The following is a 23,153-nucleotide window of genomic DNA, read 5'->3' on the forward strand; positions in this document are numbered from 1 at the left end:
GTGTCCCTCGCTCTCTGTGCATCCCTCGCTCTCTGTGTGTCCCTCGCTCTCTGTCTGTCCCCCGCTCTCTGTGTGTGTCCCTCGCTCTCTGTGTGTCCCTCGCTCTCTGTGTGTCCCTCGCTCTCTGTTTGTCCCCCGCTCTCTGTGTGTGTCCCTCGCACTCTGTGTGTCCCTCGCTCTGTGTGTGTCCCTCACTCTATGTGTGTCCCTCGCTCTCTGTGTGTGCCTCTCACTCTCTGTGTGCCTCTCACTCTCTGTGTGTCCCTCGCTCTCTGTGTGTCCCTCGCTCTCTGTGTGTGTCCCTCGCTCTCTGTGTGTGTCCCTCGCTCTCTGTGCACCCCTCGCTCTCTGTGCCCTCGCTCTCTGTGTGTCCCGAGCTCTCTGTGCGACCCTCAATCTCTGTGTGTGTCCCTCGCTCTCTGTGCACCCCTTGCTCTCTGTGTTCCTCGACCTCTGTGTGTCCCTCGCTCTCTGTGTGTCCCTCACTCTCTCCGTGTGCCCACCTCTCTCTGTCCCTCTCTCCCTCTGTGTCCCTGTTGCTCTCAAAGTGTCCTCTCACTCTATGCCTCTCTTTCACTGTCTCCCTCTTTCTCTCTGTGTCACTCTCCCTGTCGCCCTCTCCCCTTCTGTATCCCCCTCTCTCTGTCCCCCTCTCTCCCTCTCCCTCTATCTCTATCCCTCTTTCTCTTTGTCCCACTATCTATCACTGTGTACATCTCTCTCTCTTTCTATCACTCTATCGCTCACTGTCCTTCTCTCGCTGTGTCCCTCGCTCTTGATGTGTCGTCGCTCTCGCTGTGTCCCTCGCTCTGGCTGTGTCCCTCGCTCTCACTGAGTCCCTCGCTCTCTGTGTATCCCTCACTCTCTGTGGGCCCCTCACTCTCTGTGTAACCCTCACTCTCTGTGCGTCCCTCGCTCATTGTGCGTCCCTCGCTCTCTGTGCGTCCCTCGCTCTCTGTGTGTCCCTCGCTCTCTGTGTGTCCCTCGCTCTCTGTGTGTTCCTTGCTCTCTGTGTGTCCCTCGCTCTCAGTGTGTCCCTCGCTCTCTGTGTATGTCCCTCGCTCTCTGTGTGTGTTCCTTGCTCTCTGTGTGTCCCTCGCTCTCTGTGTGTGTCCCTCGCTATCTGTGCATTCCTCTCTCTCTGTGAGTCCCTCGCTCTCTGTGTGTCCCTCGCTCTGTGTGTCCCTCGCTCTCTGTGTGACCCTCACTCTCTGTGTGTCCCTCGCTCTCTGTGTGTCCATCGCTCTCTGTGTGTCCCTCGTTCTCTGTGTGTATCCCTCGCTCTGTGTGTGTCCCTCGCTCTGTGTGTCCCTCGCTCTGTGTGTCCCTCGCTCTCTGTGTGTCCCTCGCTCTCTGTGTGTCCCTCGCTCTCTGTGTGTGTCCCTCGCTCCCTGTGTGTCCCTCGCTCACTCTGCGTCCCTCGCTCTCTGTGCGCCCCTCGCTCTCTGTGTGACCCTTACTCTGTGTGTCCCTCGCTCTCTGTGTGTTCCTCACTCTCTGTGCGTCCCTCGCTCTCTGTATTTCCCTCGCTCTCTGTGTCCCTCGCTCTCTGTGTGTCCCTCGCTCTCTGTGTATTCCTCGCTCTCTGTGTGTCCCTCACTCTCTGTGTTTCCCTCGCTCTCTGTGTGTCCCTCACTCTCTGTGTGACCCTCACTCTCTGTGTGTGTCCCTCGCTCTCTGTTTGTCCCTCGATCTGTGTGTGTGTTACTTGCTCTCTGTGTGTCCCTCGCTCTCTGGTGTGTCCCTCGCTCTCTGTGCATCCCTCGCTCTCTGTGAGTCCCTCGCTCCCTGTGTGTGTTCCTTGCTCTCTGTGTGTCCCTCGCTCTCTGTGTGACCCTGGCTCTCTGTTTGTCCCTCGCTCTCTGTGTGTCCCTCGCTCTCTGTGTGTCCCTCGTTCTCTGTGTGTCCCTCGCTCTCTGTGTGTGTCCCTCGCTCTCTGTGTGTCCCTCGCTCTCTGTGCGTCCCTAGCTCTCTGTGTGTTCCTCGCTCTCTGTGTGTCCCTTGCTCTCTGTGTCCCTCGCTCTCTGTGTGTCCCTCGCTCTCTGTGTGTTCTTCGCTCTCTGTGTGTACCTCACTCTCTGTGTGTCCCTCACTCTCTGTGTGTCCCTCGCTCTCTGTGTGTGTCCCTCGCTCTCTGTGTGTGTTCCTCGCTCTCTGTGCACCCCTCGCTCTCTGTGTAATTCGCTCTCTGTGTGTCCCTCGCTCTCTGTGCGTCCCTCGCTCTCTGTGTGTCCCTCGCTCTCTGTACGTCCCTCGTTCTCTGTGTGTCCCTCGCTCTCTGTGTGTCGCTTGCTCTCTGTGAGTCCCTCGCTCTCTGTGTGTTCCTCGCACTCTGTGTGTCCCTCGCTCTGTGTGTGTGTGTCTCGCTCTCTGTGCACCCCTCGCTCTCTGTGTCCTTTCGCTCTCTGTGTGTCCCTCGCTCTCTGTGCGTCCCTCGCTCTCTGTGTGTCCCTCGCTCTCTGTGTGTCCCCCGCTCTCTGTGTGTGTCCCTCGCTCTCTGTGTGTCCCTCGCTCTCTGTGTGTCCCTCGCTCTCTGTTTGTCCCCCGCTCTCTGTGTGTGTCCCTCGCTCTGTGCGTCCCTCGCTCTGTGTGTGTGTCCCTCACTCTGTGCCTCCCTCGCTCTCTGTGTGTGTCCCTCGCTCTGTGCGTCCCTCGCTCTCTGTGCATCCCTCGCTCTCTGTGTGCCCCTCGCTCTCTGTGTGTGTCCCTCGCTCTGTGCGTCCCTCGCTCTCTGTGCGTCCCTCGCTCTCTGTGCGTCCCTCGCTCTTTGTGTGTCCCTCGCACTTTGTGTGTCCCTCGCTCTCTGTGTGTCCCTCGCTCTGTGTGTCCCTCGCTCTGTGCGTCCCTCGCTCTCTGTGCGTCCCTCGCTCTCTGTGCGTCCCTTGCTCTCTGTGTCCCTCGCTCTGTGTGTCCCTCGCTCTCTGTGCGTCCCTCGCTCTCTGTGTGTCCCTCGCTCTCTGTGTATTCCTCGCTCTCTGTGTGTCCCTCACTCTCTGTGTTTCCCTCGCTCTCTGTGTGTCCCTCACTCTCTGTGTGACCCTCGCTTTCTGTGTGTGTCACTCGCTCTCTGTGTGTCCCTCGCTCTGTGTGTGTGTTACTTGCTCTCTGTGTGTCCCTCGCTCTCTGGTGTGTCCCTCGCTCTCTGTGCATCCCTCGCTCTCTGTGAGTCCCTCGCTCTCTGTGTGTGTTCCTTGCTCTCTGTGTGTCCCTCGCTCTCTGTGTGAGTCCCTCGCTCTCTGTGTGACCCTCGCTCTCTGTGTGTCCCTCGCTCTCTGTGTGTCCCTCGCTCTCTGTGTGTCCCTCACTCTCAGTGCGTCCCTAGCTCTCTGTGTGTTCCTCGCTCTCTGTGTGTCCCTTGCTCTCTGTGTCCCTCGCTCTCTGTGTGTCCCTCGCTCTCTGTGTGTCCCTCGCTCTCTGTGTGTTCTTCGCTCTCTGTGTGTACCTCACTCTCTGTGTGTCCCTCACTCTCTGTGTGTCCCTCGCTCTCTGTGTGTGTCCCTCGCTCTCTGTGTGTGTTCCTCGCTCTCTGTGAACCCCTGGCTCTCTGTGTAATTCGCTCTCTGTGTGTCCCTCGCTCTCTGTGCGTCCCTCGCTCTCTGTGTGTCCCTCGCTCTCTGTACATCCCTCGCTCTCTGTGTGTCTCTCGCTCTCTGTGTGTCCCTTGCTCTCTGTGAGTCCCTCGCTCTCTGTGTGTTCCTCGCACTCTGTGTGTCCCTCGCTCTGTGTGTGTGTGTCTCGCTCTCTGTGCACCCCTCGCTCTCTGTGTCCTTCGCTCTCTGTGTGTCCCTCGCTCTCTGTGCGTCACTCGCTCTCTGTGTGTCCCTCGCTCTCTGTGTGTCCCCCGCTCTCTGTGTGTGTCCCTCGCTCTCTGCGTGTCCCTCGCTCTCTGTGTGTCCCTCGCTCTCTGTTTGTCCCCCGCTCTCTGTGTGTGTCCCTCGCACTCTGTGTGTCCCTCGCTCTGTGCGTCCCTCGCTCTCTGTGCGTCAAACGCTCTGTGTGTGTGTCCCTCACTCTGTGCCTCCCTCGCTCTCTGTGTGTGTCCCTCGCTCTGTGCGTCCCTCGCTCTCTGTGCGTCCCTCGCTCTCTGTGTGCCCCTCGCTCTCTGTGTGTGTCCCTCGCTCTGTGCGTCCCTCGCTCTCTGTGCGTCCCTCGCTCTCTGAGCGTCCCTCGCTCTTTGTCTGTCCCTCGCACTTTGTGTGTCCCTCGCTCTCTGTGTGTCCCTCGCTCTGTGTGTCCCTCGCTCTGTGCGTCCCTCGCTCTCTGTGCGTCCCTCGCTCTCTGTGCGTCCCTTGCTCTCTGTGTCCCTCGCTCTGTGTGTCCCTCGCTCTCTGTGCGTCCCTCGCTCTCTGTGTGTCCCTCGCTCTGTGCGTCCCTCGCTCTCTCTGTGCGTCCCTCGCACTCTGTGTGCCCCTCGCTCTCTGTGCGCCCCTCGCTCTCTGTGTGTGCCCCTCGCTCTGTGCGTTCCTCGCTCTCTGTGTGTCCCTCGCTCTCTGTGTGTCCCTCACTCTCTGTGTGACCCTCGCTCTCTGTGTGTGTCCCTCGCTCTCTGTGTGTCCCTCGCTCTGTGTGTGTGTTACTTGCTCTCTGTGTGTCCCTCGCTCTCAGGTGTGTCCCTCGCTCTCTGTGCATCCCTCGCTCTCTGTGAGTCCCTCGCTCTGTGTGTGTGTTCCTTGCTCTCTGTGTGTCCCTCGCTCTCTGTGTGAGTCCCTCGCTCTCTGTGTGACCCTCGCTCTCTGTGTGTCCCTCGCTCTCTGTGTGTCACTCGCTCTCTGTGTGTCCCTCGTTCTCTGTGTGTCCCTCGCTCTCTGTGTGTGTCCCTCGCTCTCTGTGTGTCCCTCGCTCTCTGTGTGTCCCTCGCTCTCTGTGTGTTCTTCGCTCTCTGTGTGTACCTCACTCTCTGTGTGTCCCTCACTCTCTGTGTGTCCCTCGCTCTCTGTGTGTGTTCCTCGCTCTCTGTGCACCCCTCGCTCTCTGTGTAATTCGCTCTCTGTGTGTCCCTCGCTCTCTGTGCATCCCTCGCTCTCTGTGTGTCCCTCGCTCTCTGTACGTCCCTCGCTCTCTGTGTGTCCTGTCATGATATTCAAACACACACATCATGATGGACACACTAACAGGCAAATCAGAGTACACAACACCACAACCAATCACAGACAAGAACACCAACCACATAAAAAGCACGAGCACAACACCTGGAGGGGAGTAGGTCTGGGGAGAAGGAAACAAGAAAGAGCTGTTGAAACACCACAAGCAGGGAGCCCCCCACGTGCAGAGTGCAAAGACCAAGTTGTAAATAGTGAGTTTAAATAAAGAAGCGTTGTACCATATGCAACTGTGTTGGCTCTTCTGTGTGTCAGAACACCCAACACCACATGGTACAGGAGTGGATCGATACCTGCCTACCAACCTGCCATTCTGGACATGGACCACACCGGCAAACCGCAGCCGATGCAAGTCACGGGGAACCTAGGCACCAACTGGAAGCTCTACAGGCAGCGATTTGACCTGTACATCCGTGCCACCGAAAAACAGAATGCCTCGGATGATTCGAAGATTGCAATGCTCCTCTTCTACGCAGGCCCGCACCCAAACAATGTCTTTAATTCACTGGTGTTCGAGGAAGGCGAAAACCAGGCCAAATATGACACGGTCATCCTCAAAATGGACCAGCACTTTCAAACTGAAGTAAACGAAACTTTCGAAAGATACATCTTTCAGCAACGCCTGCAAGGTAAGGAGGAGCTTTTTCAACCCTTTTTGACGCACCTCCGGATTCTAGCGCAGTCCTGCGGTTACGGCACCACTACAGAGTCCATGATCAGGGACCAGATTGTTTTTGGCGTTGCCTCTAGTGGCCTACGCCAGCAGCTTCTTAAAATAAAGAGCCTCACCTTAGCGTCTGCTGTGGAAGCCTGTGTCCTCCATGAAAATGCTACCTGCCGTTTTGCCCGATTTCAGGCGTCCGAGTTGGCACGGAGGGGGTCCCCAGCCGTCGAATCGGCAAGCCAGGCCGCCCACGACGTTGAACGCATCCAGGCCGTCGATTTCTTCCCGCCCCACGGCCCGGACGACAGCGGCCGCTTCCCGCGCTTTTCGCGGTCTCCCGCGCAGGTGCGCGCCAAAAATAACGGCCACAACGAGGGACGCACTGCGCAGGCGCGCCCACCGCAAGATCGCACTGCGCATGCGCAGTGGCGCAACGAACGTCGTGACGTCATGACGTGCAGCAATTGTGGAGGTCTACACTTAAAAGGGCAATGTCCTGCAAAATACCGACAGTGCAACAGATGTGCCATGATAGGCCACTACGCAGCCCGCTGTCGTGCGGCTCAACCCATGGATCCGGCGCATCCTCGACAACCTCGCACACGAGTCAGGACCGTCCAGCCCACGCATCACGACTTCCAGTTAAGTGATGCAGATGACCAGGATGACTTCCGAGTTGCCGTCATTGATGTCAACAAGGTCAATGCCATCAATCCAGACGATGAGTGGTGTGCCACCCTGACGGTCAACCGATCGCGCGTCGCCTTCCGTCTGGACACCGGCGCATCCGCCAACCTGATTGCTTACTCTGCAGTCCAGGCCATGAAGGTCAAACCACCCATCACACCATCCCGGCTTAAGATGGTTGACTATAACGGGAACGTTATCCCGTCCATAGGATCTTGCCAGCTACAGGTGACTCACAAGAGGTACACGGCCACACTCCCCTTCGAAGTTGTGGGCTCATCAAAGGACTCGTTACTGGGCGCACAAGCGTGTAAGGTCCTTCACCTGGTACAGCGCATCATGTCTCTCTCTCCAGATGAGATATCCGACTTCCCGGATGCTGAGTTCCACGCGAATCTCCATTCCCTCCTCGCTCACAACCAGGAGGTTTTTGAAGGCATGGGGACATTGCCACACACGTACAAGATTCGACTCAGACCGGACGCCATCCCTGTCGTTCACGCACCTCGCAGGGTTCCTGCGCCTCTCAAAGACCGCCTCAAGGCACAACTGCAGATTCTTCAGGACCAAGGGGTCCTATCCAAGGTCACGGAGCCCACGCCATGGGTCAGCTCCATGGTCTGTGTAAAGAAGCCCTCTGGCGAGCTCCGTATATGTATAGATCCAAAAGATCTGAACAACAACATCATGCGGGAACACTATCCCATCCCGAAACGAGAAGACCTCACCAGCGAGATGGCGCGAGCCAACATATTCACTAAATTGGATGCGTCCAAAGGATTCTGGCAGATCCAACTGGACCCGGCCAGCCGAAGACTATGCACATTCAACACCCCTTTTGGCAGATTCTGCTACAACCGGATGCCATTCGGCATCATTTCGGCATCTGAAGTATTCCACCGCATTATGGAGCAGATGATGGAAGGCATCGAAGGGGTACGTGTATATGTGGACGATATCATCATTTGGTCCACCACTCCGCAGGAACACATGCATCGTCTTCGACGTGTCTTCACCCGCATACGGCAAAATGGCCTGCGTCTCAACCGTGCGAAGTGTGCTTTCGGCCAGACGGAGCTGAAATTCCTCGGGGACCACATCTCAAGGTCCGGGGTCCGTCCCGATGCAGACAAGGTTAGCGCCATCACAGCCATGCCACGACCGGCTGACAAGAAGGCTGTCTTAAGATTCCTGGGCATGGTCAACTTCCTTGGGAAGTTCATTCCCAACCTGGCTTCTCATACAACAAACATGCGCCATCTCGTAAAAAAATCGACGGAATTCAACTGGCACCAGTCGCATCAGCGGGAATGGGAGGAGCTCAAGCACAAACTGGTCACGGCACCAGTGCTGGCCTTCTTTGACGCGACTCGCCCTACAAAGATCTCAACAGACGCCAGCCAATCTGGTATTGGAGCGGTACTCCTGCAAAAAGACAGCACGTCATCATGGGCCCCGGTTGCGTATGCCTCACGAGCCATGACCCCTACCGAACAGCGCTACGCGCAAATCGAAAAAGAATGCCTGGGCTTGTTAACTGGACTGGACAAGTTCCACGACTATGTGTATGGCCTGCCACGATTCACGGTCGAAACTGACCACCGCCCCCTGGTCAACATCATTAACAAAGACCTGAACGACATGACTCCTCGCCTCCAGCGCATCTTACTTAAACTCAGGAGGTACGATTTTGAACTGATCTACACTCCGGGGAAGGAACTCATAGTGGCGGACACTCTTTCCCGAGCAGTGAGCACACCACCAGATGCGGAGGGGTTCGTGCGTCAAATTGAGGCACACGTGACTCTGACAGCAGCAAATATGCCAGCTGATGATCCTTGTCTGGCCCACATACGCGCAGAGACGGCGACTGACCCTCTGCTGCAGCGAGTGATGCGCCACATGACGGAAGGGTGGCTAAAAGGGCAGTGCCCCCAGTTTTATAATGTGCGAGATGATCTCACCAATATAGACGGGGTCCTTATGAAATCGCATAGGATCGTCATTCCACACAGTGTGCGCCAGATGATTCTTCGTCAACTACACGAAGGCCACTTGGGCGTCGAAAAATGCAGACGAAGGGCCCGGGCGGCGGTATATTGGCCGGGTATTAATGAAGACATAGCCAACATGGTGCTCAACTGCACAACCTGTCAGAGGTTTCAGCCAGCGCAACCTCCGGAAACACTTCTACCACACGAGATGGTGACGTCCCCCTGGGCGAAGGTGGGTGTTGACCTATTTCACGCGCTCGGCAGAGATTACATTGTTATTATAGACTACTTCTCAAACTACCCGGAAGTCATGCCTCTCCATGATCTGACGTCGTCCGCAGTCATTGGGGCCTGCAAGGAAACGTTTGCTCGCCATGGCATTCCAAGGACTGTCATGTCAGACAATGGACCTTGTTTTGCCAGCCGTGAATGGTCGTCCTTTGCCGCAGCATATGGTTTCACTCATGTGACATCCAGCCCTCTGCATCCACAATCGAACGGGAAGGCTGAAAAGGGTGTCCACATCGCAAAGCGGCTCCTGTGCAAGGCGGCTGATGCCGGATCGGACTTTAACCTTGCCTTGCTGGCCTATCGATCGGCCCCGTTATCCACGGGCCTCTCGCCAGCGCAGCTACTAATGGGTCGCTCCCTCAGGACGACGGTACCTTCCGTCCTGGCACCGACAACAGACCATGAGGCGGTTCTTCGGGACATGCAACTGCAGCGTGATCGCCAGAAAGGTCGGTACGACACACGAGCGACGGACCTGCCCCCCCTGTCCTCCGGAGACAAAGTACGCGTCCATCAACCGTATGGTGGCTGGTCAGCACCGGCCGAAGTCCTCCGACAAGTGGCTCCCCGCTCGTTCCTGGTTCGCATGCCGGATGGTTCCGTGCGTCGCCGCAATCGGCGCGCCCTTCGCCGACTTCCACGCTCACAGCCACACAACACGCCAGATCCTCAACAGGCTCCCGAGGATGACTTTGTGGAGCTGCCGCACATCACGCCCTTTCCATCGCCACCCATGGCCATGCCTGCACAGCAGCCGGTGGTTCTTGATCCACCCTTGAGGCGGTCAACCCGAATTCGTCGCAAACCCATTAGAATGGACTTATAATACAGTTCATATGTTTAATAAGTTGGACAATCTTACATGATAACCTGTTGTTGTTTATCGTTCCAGATGTCATCTGACTGGACAACTGTTCAAATTTTTTTTTCTTCTTCTCTCGTTCGCATTTCTGTTATGTTATGGTACAACTGGATTCATGTGACGCACTCGACATCGCCCCATGTACATAGTTCCGTCATAGACACATGCTGCACACGACACACACACACTCTTAGATGCACTCACGTCACGATCATATTTATTACCACGTAGACACATATCTTTGTAAAAAGGGGGGATGTCATGATATTCAAACACACACATCATGATGGACACACTAACAGGCAAATCAGAGTACACAACACCACAACCAATCACAGACAATAACACCAACCACATAAAAAGCACGAGCACGACACCTGGTGGTCAGTAGGTCTGGGGAGAAGGGAACAAGAAAGAGCTGTTGAAACACCACAAGCAGGGAGCCCCCCACGTGCAGAGTGCAAAGACCAAACTGTAAATAGTGAGTTTAAATAAAGAAGCGTTGTACCATATACAACTGTGTTGGCTCATCTGTGTGTCAGAACACCCAACACCACATGTCCCTCCCTCTCTGTGTGTCCCTTGCTCTCTGTGAGTCCCTCGCTCTCTGTGTGTTCCTCGCACTCTGTGTGTCCCTCGCTCTGTGTGTGTGTGTCTCGCTCTCTGTGCACCCCTCGCTCTCTGTGTCCTTCGCTCTCTGTGTGTCCCTCGCTCTCTGTGCGTCCCTCGCTCTCTGTGTGTTCCTCACTCTCTGTGCGTCCCTCGCTCTCTGTATTTCCCTCGCTCTCTGTGTCCCTCACTCTCTGTGTGTCCCTCGCTCTCTGTGTATTCCTCGCTCTCTGTGTATCCCTCACTCTCTGTGTTTCCCTCGCTCTCTGTGTGTCCCTCACTCTCTGTGTGACCCTCACTCTCTGTGTGTGTCCCTCGCTCTCTGTTTGTCCCTCGATCTGTGTGTGTGTTACTTGCTCTCTGTGTGTCCCTCGCTCTCTGGTGTGTCCCTTGCTCTCTGTGCATCCCTCGCTCTCTGTGCGTCCCTAGCTCTCTGTGTGTTCCTCGCTCTCTGTGTGTCCCTTGCTCTCTGTGTCCCTCGCTCTCTGTGTGTCCCTCGCTCTCTGTGTGTCCCTCGCTCGCTGTGTGTTCTTCGCTCTCTGTGTGTACCTCACTCTCTGTGTGTCCCTCACTCTCTGTGTGTCCCTCGCTCTCTGTGTGTGTCCCTCGCTCTCTGTGTGTGTTCCTCGCTCTCTGTGCACTCCTCGCTCTCTGTGTAATTCGCTCTCTGTGTGTCCCTCGCTCTCTGTGCGTCCCTCGCTCTCTGTGTGTCCCTCGCTCTCTGTACGTCCCTCGCTCTCTGTGTGTCCCTCGCTCTCTGTGTGTCCCTTGCTCTCTGTGAGTCCCTCGCTCTCTGTGTGTTCCTCGCACTCTGTGTGTCCCTCGCTCTTTGTGTGAGTGTCTCGCTCTCTGTGCACCCCTCGCTCTCTGTGTCCTTTCGCTCTCTGTGTGTCCCTCGCTCTCTGTGCGTCCCTCGCTCTCTGTGTGTCCCTCGCTCTCTGTGTGTCCCCCGCTCTCTGTGTGTGTCCCTCGCTCTCTGTGTGTCCCTCGCTCTCTGTGTGTCCCTCGCTCTCTGTTTGTCCCCCGCTCTCTGTGTGTGTCCCTCGCTCTGTGCGTCCCTCGCTCTCTGTGCGTCCCTCGCTCTGTGTGTGTGTCCCTCACTCTGTGCCTCCCTCGCTCTCTGTTTGTCCCTCGATCTGTGTGTGTGTTACTTGCTCTCTGTGTGTCCCTCGCTCTCTGGTGTGTCCCTTGCTCTCTGTGCATCCCTCGCTCTCTGTGCGTCCCTAGCTCTCTGTGTGTTCCTCGCTCTCTGTGTGTCCCTTGCTCTCTGTGTCCCTCGCTCTCTGTGTGTCCCTCGCTCTCTGTGTGTCCCTCGCTCGCTGTGTGTTCTTCGCTCTCTGTGTGTACCTCACTCTCTGTGTGTCCCTCACTCTCTGTGTGTCCCTCGCTCTCTGTGTGTGTCCCTCGCTCTCTGTGTGTGTTCCTCGCTCTTTGTGCACTCCTCGCTCTCTGTGTAATTCGCTCTCTGTGTGTCCCTCGCTCTCTGTGCGTCCCTCGCTCTCTGTGTGTCCCTCGCTCTCTGTACGTCCCTCGCTCTCTGTGTGTCCCTCGCTCTCTGTGTGTCCCTTGCTCGCTGTGAGTCCCTCGCTCTCTGTGTGTTCCTCGCACTCTGTGTGTCCCTCGCTCTTTGTGTGAGTGTCTCGCTCTCTGTGCACCCCTCGCTCTCTGTGTCCTTTCGCTCTCTGTGTGTCCCTCGCTCTCTGTGCGTCCCTCGCTCTCTGTGTGTCCCTCGCTCTCTGTGCGTCCCTAGCTCTCTGTGTGTTCCTCGCTCTCTGTGTGTCCCTTGCTCTCTGTGTCCCTCGCTCTCTGTGTGTCCCTCGCTCTCTGTGTGTCCCTCGCTCGCTGTGTGTTCTTCGCTCTCTGTGTGTACCTCACTCTCTGTGTGTCCCTCACTCTCTGTGTGTCCCTCGCTCTCTGTGTGTGTCCCTCGCTCTCTGTGTGTGTTCCTCGCTCTCTGTGCACTCCTCGCTCTCTGTGTAATTCGCTCTCTGTGTGTCCCTCGCTCTCTGTGCGTCCCTCGCTCTCTGTGTGTCCCTCGCTCTCTGTACGTCCCTCGCTCTCTGTGTGTCCCTCGCTCTCTGTGTGTCCCTTGCTCGCTGTGAGTCCCTCGCTCTCTGTGTGTTCCTCGCACTCTGTGTGTCCCTCGCTCTTTGTGTGAGTGTCTCGCTCTCTGTGCACCCCTCGCTCTCTGTGTCCTTTCGCTCTCTGTGTGTCCCTCGCTCTCTGTGCGTCCCTCGCTCTCTGTGTGTCCCTCGCTCTCTGTGTGTCCCCCGCTCTCTGTGTGTGTCCCTCGCTCTCTGTGTGTCCCTCGCTCTCTGTGTGTCCCTCGCTCTCTGTTTGTCCCCCGCTCTCTGTGTGTGTCCCTCGCTCTGTGCGTCCCTCGCTCTCTGTGCGTCCCTCGCTCTGTGTGTGTGTCCCTCACTCTGTGCCTCCCTCGCTCTCTGTGTGTGTCCCTCGCTCTGTGCGTCCTTCGCTCTCTGTGCGTCCCTCGCTCTCTGTGTGCCCCTCGCTCTCTGTGTGTGTCCCTCGCTCTGTGCGTCCCTCGCTCTCTGTGCGTCCCTCGCTCTCTGTGCGTCCCTCGCTCTTTGTGTGTCCCTCGCACTTTGTGTGTCCCTCGCTCTCTGTGTGTCCCTCGCTCTGTGTGTCCCTCGCTCTGTGCGTCCCTCGCTCTCTGTGCGTCCCTTGCTCTCTGTGCGTCAATCGCTCTGTGTGTGTGTCCCTCACTCTGTGCCTCCCTCGCTCTCTGTGTGTGTCCCTCGCTCTGTGCGTCCCTCGCTCTCTGTGCGTCCCTCGCTCTCTGTGTGCCCCTCGCTCTCTGTGTGTGTCCCTCGCTCTGTGCGTCCCTCGCTCTCTGTGCGTCCCTCGCTCTCTGTGCGTCCCTCGCTCTTTGTGTGTCCCTCGCACTTTGTGTGTCCCTCGCTCTCTGTGTGTCCCTCGCTCTGTGTGTCCCTCGCTCTCTGTGCGTCCCTCGCTCTCTGTGCGTCCCTTGCTCTCTGTGTCCCTCGCTCTGTGTGTCCCTCGCTCTCTGTGCGTCCCTCGCTCTCTGTGTGTCCCTCGCTCTGTGCGTCCCTCGCTCTCTCTGTGCGTCCCTCGCACTCTGTGCGTCCCTCGCTCTCTGTGCGTCCCTCGCTCTGTGTGTGTGTCCCTCACTCTGTGCCTCCCTCGCTCTCTGTGTGTGTCCCTCGCTCTGTGCGTCCTTCGCTCTCTGTGCGTCCCTCGCTCTCTGTGTGCCCCTCGCTCTCTGTGTGTGTCCCTCGCTCTGTGCGTCCCTCGCTCTCTGTGCGTCCCTCGCTCTCTGTGCGTCCCTCGCTCTTTGTGTGTCCCTCGCACTTTGTGTGTCCCTCGCTCTCTGTGTGTCCCTCGCTCTGTGTGTCCCTCGCTCTGTGCGTCCCTCGCTCTCTGTGCGTCCCTTGCTCTCTGTGCGTCAATCGCTCTGTGTGTGTGTCCCTCACTCTGTGCCTCCCTCGCTCTCTGTGTGTGTCCCTCGCTCTGTGCGTCCCTCGCTCTCTGTGCGTCCCTCGCTCTCTGTGTGCCCCTCGCTCTCTGTGTGTGTCCCTCGCTCTGTGCGTCCCTCGCTCTCTGTGCGTCCCTCGCTCTCTGTGCGTCCCTCGCTCTTTGTGTGTCCCTCGCACTTTGTGTGTCCCTCGCTCTCTGTGTGTCCCTCGCTCTGTGCGTCCCTCGCTCTCTGTGCGTCCCTCGCTCTCTGTGCGTCCCTTGCTCTCTGTGTCCCTCGCTCTGTGTGTCCCTCGCTCTCTGTGCGTCCCTCGCTCTCTGTGTGTCCCTCGCTCTGTGCGTCCCTCGCTCTCTCTGTGCGTCCCTCGCACTCTGTGCGCCCCTCGCTCTCTGTGCGCCCCTCGCTCTCTGTGTGTGCCCCTCGCTCTGTGCGTTCCTCGCTCTCTGTGTGTCCCTCGCTCTCTGTGTGTCCCTCACTCTCTGTGTGACCCTCGCTCTCTGTGTGTGTCCCTCGCTCTCTGTGTGTCCCTCGCTCTGTGTGTGTGTTACTTGCTCTCTGTGTGTCCCTCGCTCTCAGGTGTGTCCCTCGCTCTCTGTGCATCCCTCGCTCTCTGTGAGTCCCTCGCTCTGTGTGTGTGTTCCTTGCTCTCTGTGTGTCCCTCGCTCTCTGTGTGAGTCCCTCGCTCTCTGTGTGACCCTCGCTCTCTGTGTGTCCCTCGCTCTCTGTGTGTCCCTCGCTCTCTGTGTGTCCCTCGTTCTCTGTGTGTCCCTCGCTCTCTGTGTGTGTCCCTCGCTCTCTGTGTGTCCCTCGCTCTCTGTGTGTCCCTCGCTCTCTGTGTGTTCTTCGCTCTCTGTGTGTACCTCACTCTCTGTGTGTCCCTCACTCTCTGTGTGTCCCTCGCTCTCTGTGTGTGTTCCTCGCTCTCTGTGCACCCCTCGCTCTCTGTGTAATTCGCTCTCTGTGTGTCCCTCGCTCTCTGTGCATCCCTCGCTCTCTGTGTGTCCCTCGCTCTCTGTACGTCCCTCGCTCTCTGTGTGTCCCTCCCTCTCTGTGTGTCCCTTGCTCTCTGTGAGTCCCTCGCTCTCTGTGTGTTCCTCGCACTCTGTGTGTCCCTCGCTCTGTGTGTGTGTGTCTCGCTCTCTGTGCACCCCTCGCTCTCTGTGTCCTTCGCTCTCTGTGTGTCCCTCGCTCTCTGTGCGTCCCTCGCTCTCTGTGTGTTCCTCACTCTCTGTGCGTACCTCGCTCTCTGTATTTCCCTCGCTCTCTGTGTCCCTCACTCTCTGTGTGTCCCTCGCTCTCTGTGTATTCCTCGCTCTCTGCGTATCCCTCACTCTCTGTGTTTCCCTCGCTCTCTGTGTGTCCCTCACTCTCTGTGTGACCCTCACTCTCTGTGTGTGTCCCTCGCTCTCTGTTTGTCCCTCGATCTGTGTGTGTGTTACTTGCTCTCTGTGTGTCCCTCGCTCTCTGGTGTGTCCCTTGCTCTCTGTGCATCCCTCGCTCTCTGTGCGTCCCTAGCTCTCTGTGTGTTCCTCGCTCTCTGTGTGTCCCTTGCTCTCTGTGTCCCTCGCTCTCTGTGTGTCCCTCGCTCTCTGTGTGTCCCTCGCTCGCTGTGTGTTCTTCGCTCTCTGTGTGTACCTCACTCTCTGTGTGTCCCTCACTCTCTGTGTGTCCCTCGCTTTCTGTGTGTGTCCCTCGCTCTCTGTGTGTGTTCCTCGCTCTCTGTGCACTCCTCGCTCTCTGTGTAATTCGCTCTCTGTGTGTCCCTCGCTCTCTGTGCGTCCCTCGCTCTCTGTGTGTCCCTCGCTCTCTGTACGTCCCTCGCTCTCTGTGTGTCCCTCGCTCTCTGTGTGTCCCTTGCTCTCTGTGAGTCCCTCGCTCTCTGTGTGTTCCTCGCACTCTGTGTGTCCCTCGCTCTTTGTGTGTGTGTCTCGCTCTCTGTGCACCCCTCGCTCTCTGTGTCCTTTCGCTCTCTGTGTGTCCCTCGCTCTCTGTGCGTCCCTCGCTCTCTGTGTGTCCCTCGCTCTCTGTGTGTCCCCCGCTCTCTGTGTGTGTCCCTCGCTCTCTGTGTGTCCCTCGCTCTCTGTGTGTCCCTCGCTCTCTGTTTGTCCCCCGCGCTCTGTGTGTGTCCCTCGCTCTGTGCGTCCCTCACTCACTGTGCGTCCCTCGCTCTGTGTGTGTGTCCCTCACTCTGTGCCTCCCTCGCTCTCTGTGTGTGTCCCTCGCTCTGTGCGTCCTTCGCTCTCTGTGCGTCCCTCGCTCTCTGTGTGCCCCTCGCTCTCTGTGTGTGTCCCTCGCTCTGTGCGTCCCTCGCTCTCTGTGCGTCCCTCGCTCTCTGTGCGTCCCTCGCTCTTTGTGTGTCCCTCGCACTTTGTGTGTCCCTCGCTCTCTGTGTGTCCCTCGCTCTGTGTGTCCCTCGCTCTGTGCGTCCCTCGCTCACTGTGCGTCCCTCGCTCTCTGTGCGTCCCTTGCTCTCTGTGTCCCTCGCTCTGTGTGTCCCTCGCTCTCTGTGCGTCCCTCGCTCTCTGTGTGTCCCTCGCTCTCTGTGTATTCCTCGCTCTCTGTGTGTCCCTCACTCTCTGTGTTTCCCTCGCTCTCTGTGTGTCCCTCACTCTCTGTGTGACCCTCGCTCTCTGTGTGTGTCCCTCGCTCTCTGTGTGTCCCTCGCTCTGTGTGTGTGTCCCTCGCTCTCTGGTGTGTCCCTCGCTCTCTGGTGTGTCCCTCGCTCTCTGTGCATCCCTCGCTCTCTGTGAGTCCCTCGCTCTCTGTGTGTGTTCCTTGCTCTCTGTGTGTCCCTCGCTCTCTGTGTGAGTCCCTCGCTCTCTGTGTGACCCTCGCTCTCTGTGTGTCCCTCGCTCTCTGTGTGTCCCTCGCTCTCTGTGTGTCCCTCGCTCTCAGTGCGTCCCTAGCTCTCTGTGTGTTCCTCGCTCTCTGTGTGTCCCTTGCTCTCTGTGTCCCTCGCTCTCTGTGTGTCCCTCGCTCTCTGTGTGTCCCTCGCTCTCTGTGTGTTCTTCGCTCTCTGTGTGTACCTCACTCTCTGTGTGTCTCTCACTCTCTGTGTGTCCCTCGCTCTCTGTGTGTGTCCCTCGCTCTCTGTGTGTGTTCCTCGCTCTCTGTGAACCCCTCGCTCTCTGTGTAATTCGCTCTCTGTGTGTCCCTCGCTCTCTGTGCGTCCCTCGCTCTCTGTGTGTCCCTCGCTCTCTGTACATCCCTCGCTCTCTGTGTGTCCCTCGCTCTCTGTGTGTCCCTTGCTCTCTGTGAGTCCCTCGCTCTCTGTGTGTTCCTCGCACTCTGTGTGTCCCTCGCTCTGTGTGTGTGTGTCTCGCTCTCTGTGCACCCCTCGCTCTCTGTGTCCTTCGCTCTCTGTGTGTCCCTCGCTCTCTGTGCGTCCCTCGCTCTCTGTGTGTCCCTCGCTCTCTGTGTGTCCCCCGCTCTCTGTGTGTGTCCCTCGCTCTCTGCGTGTCCCTCGCTCTCTGTGTGTCACTCGCTCTCTGTTTGTCCCCCGCTCTCTGTGTGTGTCCCTCGCACTCTGTGTGTCCCTCGCTCTGTGCGTCCCTCGCTCTCTGTGCGTCAATCGCTCTGTGTGTGTGTCCCTCACTCTGTGCCTCCCTCGCTCTCTGTGTGTGTCCCTCGCTCTGTGCGTCCCTCGCTCTCTGTGCGTCCCTCGCTCTCTGTGTGCCCCTCGCTCTCTTTGTGTGTCCCTCGCTCTGTGCGTCCCTCGCTCTCTGTGCGTCCCTCGCTCTCTGTGCGTCCCTCGCTCTTTGTGTGTCCCTCGCACTTTGTGTGTCCCTCGCTCTCTGTGTGTCCCTCGCTCTGTGTGTCCCTCGCTCTGTGCGTCCCTCGCTCTCTGTGTGTCCCTCGCTCTCTGTGCGTCCCTCGCTCTCTGTGCGTCCCTTGCTCTCTGTGTCCCTCGCTCTGTGTGTCCCTCGCTCTCTGTGCGTCCCTCGCTCTCTGTGTGTCCCTCGCTCTGTGCGTCCCTCGCCCTCTCTGTGCGTCCCTCGCATTCTGTGCGCCCCTCGCTCTCTGTGCGCCCCTCGCTCTCTGTGTGTGCCCCTCGCTCTGTGCGTTCCTCGCTCTCTGTGTGTCCCTCGCTCTCTGTGTGTCCCTCACTCTCTGTGTGACCCTCGCTCTCTGTGTGTGTCCCTCGCTCTCTGTGTGTCCCTCGCTCTGTGTGTGTGTTACTTGCTCTCTGTGTGTCCCTCGCTCTCTGGTGTGTCCCTCGCTCTCTGTGCATCCCTCGCTCTCTGTGAGTCCCTCGCTCTGTGTGTGTGTTCCTTGCTCTCTGTGTGTCCCTTGCTCTCTGTGATCGCTCTCTTTGCGTCCGCCGCTGTCTGTATGTCCCTCGCTCTCTATATGTCCCTCGCTCTCTGTGTGTCCCTCGCTCTCTGTGTCTCTCGCTCTCTTTGTGTCCCTCGCTCTCTGTGTGTCCCTCGCTCTCTGTGTGTCCCTCGCTCTCTGTGTGTCCCTCGCTCTCTCTGAGTGTCCCTCGCTCTCTGTTTATCCCTCGCTCTGTGTGTCCCTCGCTCTGTGTGTCCCTCGCTCTCTGTGTGTCCCTCGCTCTCAGTAGTCCCTCGCTCTCTGTGCGTCCCTCACCCTCTGTTTGTCCCTCGCTCTCTGTGTATCCCTAGCTCTCTGTGTCTCCCTCGCTCACTGTGTCTCCCTCGCTCTCTGTGCGTCCCTCGCTCTCTGTGCGTCCCTCGCTCTCTGTCTGTCCCTCGCTCTCTGTGTGTGTCCCTCGCTCTGTGTGTCCCTCGCTCTGTGTGTCCCTCGCTCTCTGTGTGTCCCTCGCTCTCTGTGTGTCCCTCGCTCTCTGTGTGTCCCTCGCTCTCTGTGTGTGTCACTCGCTCCCTGTGTGTCCCTCGCTCTCTGTGTGTCCCTTGCTCTGTGTGTCCCTCGCTCTCTGTGTGTCTCTCACTCTCTGTGTGTTCCTCACTCTCTGTGCGTCCCTCGCTCTCTGTATGTCCCTCGCTCTCTGTGTCCCTCGCTCTCTGTGTGTCCCTCGCTCTCTATGTATTCCTCGCTCTCTGTGTGTCACTCACTCTCTGTGTTTCCCTCGCTCTCTGTGTGTCCCTCACTCTCTGTGTGTCCCTCGCTCTCTGTTTGTGTCCCTCGCTCTCTGTGTGTCCCTCGCTCTGTGTGTGTGTTACTTGCTCTCTGTGTGTCCCTCGCTCTCTGGTGTGTCCCTCGCTCTCTGTGCGTCCCTCGCTCTCTGTGAGTCCCTCGCTCTCTGTGTGTCCCTCGCTCTCTGTGCGTGACTCGCTCTCTGTGTGTCCCTCGCTCTCTGTGTGTCCCCCGCTCTCTGCGTGTGTCCCTCGCTCTCTGTGTGTCCCTCGCTCTCTGTGTGTCCCTCGCTCTCTGTTCGTCCCCCGCTCTCTGTGTGTGTCCCTCGCACTCTGTGTGTCCCTCGCTCTGTGCGTCCATCGCTCTCTGTGCGTCCCTCGCTCTGTGTGTGTGTCCCTCACTCTGTGCCTCCCTCGCTCTGTGTGTGTGTCCCTCGCTCTGTGCGTCCCTCGCTCTCTGTGCGTCCCTCGCTCTCTGTGTGCCCCTCGCTCTCTGTGTGTGTCCTTCGCTCTGTGCGTCCCTCGCTCTCTGTGCGTCCCTCGCTCTCTGTGCGTCCCTCGCTCTTTGTGTATCCCTCGCACTTTGTGTGTCCCTCGCTCTCTGTGTGTCCCTCGCTCTGTGTGTCCCTCGCTCTGTGCGTCCCTCGCTCTCTGTGCGTCCCTCGCTCTCTGTGCGTCCCTTGCTCTCTGTGTCCCTCGCTCTGTGTGTCCCTCGCTCTCTGTGCGCCCCTCGCTCTGTGCGTCCCTCGCTCTCTCTGTGCGTCCCTCGCACTCTGTGCGTCCCTCGCTCTCTGTGCGCCCCTCGCTCTCTGTGTGTGCCCCTCGCTCTGTGCGTTCCTCGCTCTCTGTGTGTCCCTCGCTCTCTGTGTGTCCCTAGCTCTCTGTGCGTCCCTCGCTCTGTGCGTCCCTCGCTCTGTGTGCGCCCATGCGCACGGTATCATTGTGGATAGCACAATTGCTTCACAGCTCCAGGGTCCCAGGTTCGATTCCGGATTGGGTCACTGTCTGTGCGGAGTCTGCACATCCTCCCCGTGTGTGCGTGTGTTTCCTCCGGGTGCTCCGGTTTCCTCCCACAGTCCAAAGATGTGCAGGTTAGGTGGATTGGCCTTGATAAATTGCCCTTTGTGTCCAAAATTGCCCTTAGTGTTGGGTGGGGTTGCTGGGTTATGGGGATAGGGTGGGGGTGTGGGCTTGGATAGGGTGTCCTTTCCAAGATCTGGTACAGACACGACGGGCCGAATGGCCTCCTTCTGCACTTTAAATTCTCTGATAAACTGTGATCGCTCTCTTTGCGTCCGCCGCTGTCTGTATGTCCCTCGCTCTCTATGTGTCCCTCGCTCTCTGTGTGTCCCTCGCTCTCTGTGTCTCTCGCTCTCTGTGCGTCCCTCGCTCTCTGTGTGTCCCTCGCTCTCTGTGTGTCCCTCGCTCTCTGTGTCTCCCTCGCTCTCTCTGAGTGTCCCTCGCTCTCTGTTTATCCCTCGCTCTCTGTTTATCCCTCGCTCTGTGTGTCCCTTGCTCTGTGGGTCCCTCGCTCTCTGTGTGTCCCTCGCTCTCTGTAGTCCCTCGCTCTCTGTGCGTCCCTCGCTCTCTGTGTGTCCCTCGCTCTCTGTGTATCCCTAGCTCTCTGTGTCTCCCTCGCTCTCTGTGTCTCCCTCGCTCTCTGTGCGTCCCTCGCTCTCTGTGCGTCCCTCGCTCTCTGTCTGTCCCTCGCTCTCTGTGTGTGTCCCTCGCTCTGTGTGTCCCTCGCTCTGTGTGTCCCTCGCTCTCTGTGTGTCCCTCGCTCTCTGTGTGTCCCTCGCTCTCTGTGTGTCCCTCGCTCTCGGTGTGTGTCACTCGCTCCCTGTGTGTCCCTCGCTCTCTGTATGTCCCTTGCTCTGTGTGTCCCTCGCTCTCTGTGTGTTCCTCACTCTCTGTGTGTTCCTCACTCTCTGTGCGTCCCTCGCTCTCTGTATGTCCCTCGCTCTCTGTGTCCCTCGCTCTCTGTGTGTCCCTCGCTCTCTATGTATTCCTCGCTCTCTGTGTCCCCCTCACTCTCTGTGTTTCCCTCGCTCTCTGTGTGTCCCTCACTCTCTGTGTGTCCCTCGCTCTCTGTATGTGTCCCTCGCTCTCTGTGTGTCCCTCGCTCTGTGTGTGTTACTTGCTCTCTGTGTGTCCCTCGCTCTCTGGTGTGTCCCTCGCTCTCTGTGCATCCCTCGCTCTCTGTGAGTCCCTCGCTCTTTGTGTGTTCCTTGCTCTCTGTGTGTCCCTCGCTCTCTGTGTGAGTCCCTCGCTCTCTGTGTGACCCTCGCTCTCTGTGTGTCCCTCGCTCTCTGTGTGTCCGTCACTCTCTGTGTGTTCCTCGCTCTCTGTGTGTCCCTCGCTCTCTGTGTGTGTCCCTCGCTCTCTGTGTGTCCCTCGCTCTCTGTGCGTCCCTAGCTCTCTGTGTGTTCCTCGCTCTCTGTGCGTCCCTCGCTCTCTGTGTGTCCCTTGCTCTCTGTGTCCCTCGCTCTCTGTGTGTCCCTCGCTCTCTGTGTGTTCTTCGCTCTCTGTGTGTACCTCACTCTCTGTGTGTCCCTCACTCTCTGTGTGACCCTCGCTCTCTATGTGTGTCCCTCGCTCTCTGTGTGTGTTCCTCGCTCTCTGTGTAATTCGCTCTCTGTGTGTCCCTCGCTCTCTGTGCATACCTCGCTCTCTGTGTGTCCCTCGCTCTCTGTGCGTCCCTCGCTCTCTGTGTGTCCCTCGCTCTCTGTGTGTCCCTTGCTCTCTGTGAGTCCCTCGCTCTCTGTGTGTTCCTCGCACTCTGTGTGTCCCTCGCTCTGTGTGTGTGTGTCTCGCTCTCTGTGCACCCCTCGCTCTCTGTGTCCTTCGCTCTCTGTGTGTCCCTCGCTCTCTGTGCGTCCCTCGCTCTCTGTGTGTCCCTCGCTCTCTGTGTGTCCCCCGCTCTCTGTGTGTGTCCCTCGCTCTCTGTGTGTCCCTCGCTCTCTGTGTGTCCCTCGCTCTCTGTTTGTCCCCCGCTCTCTGTGTGTGTCCCTCGCACTCTGTGTGTCCCTTGCTCTGTGTGTCCCTCGCTCTCTGTGTGTCCCTCACTCTCTGTGTGTTCCTCACTCTCTGTGCGTCCCTCGCTCTCTGTATGTCCCTCGCTCTCTGTGTCCCTCGCTCTCTGTGTGTCCCTCGCTCTCTATGTATTCCTCGCTCTCTGTGTGTCCCTCACTCTCTGTGTTTCCCTCGCTCTCTGTGTGTCCCTCACTCTCTGTGTGTCCTTCGCTCTCTGTATGTGTCCCTCGCTCTCTGTGTGTCCCTCGCTCTGTGTGTGTGTTAATTGCTCTCTGTCTGTCCCTCGCTCTCTGGTGTGTCCCTCGCTCTCTGTGCATCCCTCGCTCTCTGTGAGTCCCTCGCTCTCTGTGTGTGTTCCTTGCTCTCTGTGTGTCCCTCGCTCTCTGTGTGAGTCCCTCGCTCTCTGTGTGTTCCTCGCTCTCTGTGCGCCCCTCGCTCTCTGTGTGTGCCCCTCGCTCTGTGCGTTCCTCGCTCTCTGTGTGTCCCTCGCTCTCTGTGTGTCCCTCACTCTCTGTGTGACCCTCGCTCTCTGGTGTGTCCCTCACTCTCTGTGTTTCCCTCGCTCTCTGTGTGTCCCTCACTCTCTGTGTGACCCTCACTCTCTGTGTGTGTCCCTCGCTCTCTGTTTGTCCCTCGATCTGTGTGTGTGTTACTTGCTCTCTGTGTGTCCCTCGCTCTCTGGTGTGTCCCTCGCTCTCTGTGCATCCCTCGCTCTCTGTGAGTCCCTCGCTCTCTGTGTGTGTTCCTTGCTCTCTGTGTGTCCCTCGCTCTCTGTGTGAGTCCCTCGCTCTCTGTGTGACCCTCGCTCTCTGTGTGTCCCTCGCTCTCTGTGTGTCCCTCGTTCTCTGTGTGTCCCTCGTTCTCTGTGTGTCCCTCGCTCTCTGTGTGTGTCCCTCGCTCTCTGTGTGTCCCTCGCTCTCTGTGCATCCCTAGCTCTCTGTGTGTTCCTCGCTCTCTGTGTGTCCCTTGCTCTCTGTGTCCCTCGCTCTCTGTGTGTCCCTCGCTCTCTGTGTGTCCCTCGCTCTCTGTGTGTTCTTCGCTCTCTGTGTGTACCTCACTCTCTGTGTGTCCCTCACTCTCTGTGTGTCCCTCGCTCTCTGTGTGTGTCCCTCGCTCTCTGTGTGTGTTCCTCGCTCTCTGTGCACCCCTCGCTCTCTGTGTAATTCGCTCTCTGTGTGTCCCTCGCTCTCTGTGCGTCCCTCGCTCTCTGTGTGTCCCTCGCTCTCTGTACGTCCCTCGCTCTCTGTGTGTTCCTCGCACTCTGTGTGTCCCTCGCTCTGTGTGTGTGTGTCTCGCTCTCTGTGCACCCCTCGCTCTCTGTGTCCTTCGCTCTCTGTGTGTCCCTCGCTCTCTGTGCGTCCCTCGCTCTCTGTGTGTCCCTCGCTCTCTGTGTGTCCCCCGCT

Source organism: Scyliorhinus torazame, chromosome 23 (genome assembly GCF_047496885.1).
Source record: "Scyliorhinus torazame isolate Kashiwa2021f chromosome 23, sScyTor2.1, whole genome shotgun sequence".
In the NCBI taxonomy this organism is placed as follows: domain Eukaryota; kingdom Metazoa; phylum Chordata; class Chondrichthyes; order Carcharhiniformes; family Scyliorhinidae; genus Scyliorhinus; species Scyliorhinus torazame.